Below are 2358 nucleotides of genomic sequence, written 5' to 3'. Positions count from 1 at the left end.
CTTTTTGTATTTTTAATAGAGACAGGGTTTCATCATATTGGCCAAGCTGGTCTCGAACTCCTAACCTCATGATCCACCTGCCTCAGCCTCCCAAAGCACTGGGATTACAGGTGTGAGCCACCGTGCCCAGACCAATATCCTAACTTGTAAAAGCATAGATTAGTTATTGTGCTTTATGATAGTGGAGTCAGAACTCTATTTCTTTTAAATCTAGCTTCTTTTGTCCAACATTATATATGGGGGAATTCATCTGTATTGTGGAGTATAGTTTCAGTGTTTATTTTCATTGCTATAAAGTATCTACTGCGAGAATTGTAAGGGAGGCAAAACTTTATCTTTACCCTCTTAGGGTTCTAGCTGGTCTTGAGAATTAAGTTTTTAAAAAAATAGAATAGCAGGAAAAAAAATTACAGCTTAAGTTTTACATGACACCAGAGCCGTCTTAAGGAATTGGAAACCCAAAGAAGTGGCAAAACCCCTATGCTTTTATATTAGGTTGACCAAAGAGAGGCCATTGTGGAAAAATAACAAATCATGTACAAAGCATAAGAGCTGTAAGAATCATTTTTAAAAGGTGTGTTTGTATAGAGTTCTCTTGGCTATGACTCCACACTGCAGAATGTTTCTTTTCTCCTGGTACAGGGAGGATATCTTTCACATGGGAGTTTTTGTCACCAATTTTCAGAAGCAAAGGAGAGTTTAAAATGTTTTTCTTGCATCTGTTGTTCCTTGAGTTTGTTTAGATCAAAATAATCTTTATATCAAAGTGGCAAAATTTGGGGAACATATTCTTTCACCCTTCAGTATAGAACAAAATTAGCTTACCCATTCTATTTCAGAGCACATAGATATTTAAATCGTTTCTAGTTTTGGCTGTGTCTTAAAAGTACAGATACCTTCTCATTTGTAGTCTTTTTCTTTCTAGATATAAGAAACAACTTTTCCACAGTATCATGTGGAACAATAGAAGTGTTTTTTTCACATGGAAAAAATGTGGGTCAGGAACTATTGATAATTTTCTGCTAACATATATTCTATACATATTTGTTGGGGATGATATTGAAAATCCATAACAGCCTAAATCAATAACTTTTAAGGAGAAAGACACTCTTGCCCCTAGAAAAAGTTACTTTGAGGTATCACTATTTCTTTTTTTAATAAACTTTTGTATTGTATTTAAGACATACAATATGATGTTATGGGATACATACAGAGAGTAAAAAGACTATAGTGAAACAAGTTAAAATATTCATCATCTCTCATAGTTACCAATTTTTTTGTTTGTTTGTTTCTGTAGCAAGAGCAGCTAAAATCTACTCATTTGGCATAAATCCAAAATGCAGTATAATTTCGTTACCTATAGCCTTGATGTTATATCTCTAGACTTGTTTATTCTATATAGTTGCTACTTTGTATCCTCTTACCCTATTTCCTCCTCACCTCCTCCTCATACCCTTGCTAACCACCATTCTGACTAGCATGAGATGATATCTCATTGTGGTGTTGATTTGCATTTCTCTAATGATCAGTCATGTTGAACTTTTTTTTTTTTTTCATGTTTGTTGTCTGCATGTATCTCTTATTTTGAGAATGTCACTTCTTATTCTTTTTTTTCCCTACATCAGATAGGTAATGTACCAATGTTTTAAGGTTTAAGGAAGGCACATCTCACACATGAGTGTGAAAACCCAGTCCCTATTCTTATGAACCACAACAAGATCCTTATCCATTTTGAGTTGATTTTGTGTACAGTATAAGATAATCATATAATTTCATTCCGTTGCTTGTGAGGATCCAGTTTTTCCAGCACCATTTATTGAGGAGACCATCCTTTCCCTTTTTACCAAAAGAACCTCTTGGTACTTTTCTAAAAAATTATTTGGCTGCATATATTTGAATTTATTTATGGGCTACTGTTTCACTGGTCTATGTGTCTTCTTTTATGCCAGTACCATAATGTTTGGTGTACTACTATACCTCTCTAATATAATTTTAAATCAGGAAGTGTGTAAGGTATCATTATTTACAATCACTAAGCAAACACCCAGTATATTTTTCAAATAGCTGAAAACAAGGATTTATTGCATTTATTTTAGGCCATGGTCTCCGAGATTAAGAATTATTTTTGATAAGATTTTCATTACCATGTTTTTCCCAATCCTATAAATATTTTTGTTTTTTCAATTTAAATCATGATCCCTACAGCTAAGATTATAGAATAATGAAATTTTCCCTTGAAAAGTCTTAGAATAATGTGTTGCTAGTCCAGGGTATAATACATAGAAACTTAAAACTTTGGGAAAAAATATAACTCTTGAAAAATAAATCCGAGAAAAATATTCTCATCAATTATAAAGA

The 2358-nt window shown here is 32.9% G+C and overlaps 1 non-coding gene across 1 annotated transcript; it reads right to left on the bottom strand.

The window, feature by feature from the left end:
• Positions 1-1619: 1619 nt before the first annotated feature.
• Positions 1620-1720, bottom strand: LOC119470565. Its single transcript, XR_005199479.1, has one exon. It is a non-coding gene; the product is annotated as a small nucleolar RNA U13 (small nucleolar RNA).
• Positions 1721-2358: the final 638 nt, after the last annotated feature.

This window comes from Cebus imitator, unplaced genomic scaffold (genome assembly GCF_001604975.1).
Source record: "Cebus imitator isolate Cc_AM_T3 unplaced genomic scaffold, Cebus_imitator-1.0 Scaffold34, whole genome shotgun sequence".
NCBI lineage: Eukaryota > Metazoa > Chordata > Mammalia > Primates > Cebidae > Cebus > Cebus imitator.
The sequence above is the reverse complement of the archived record's forward strand: the minus strand, read 5'-3'. Positions and strand labels throughout refer to the sequence as shown.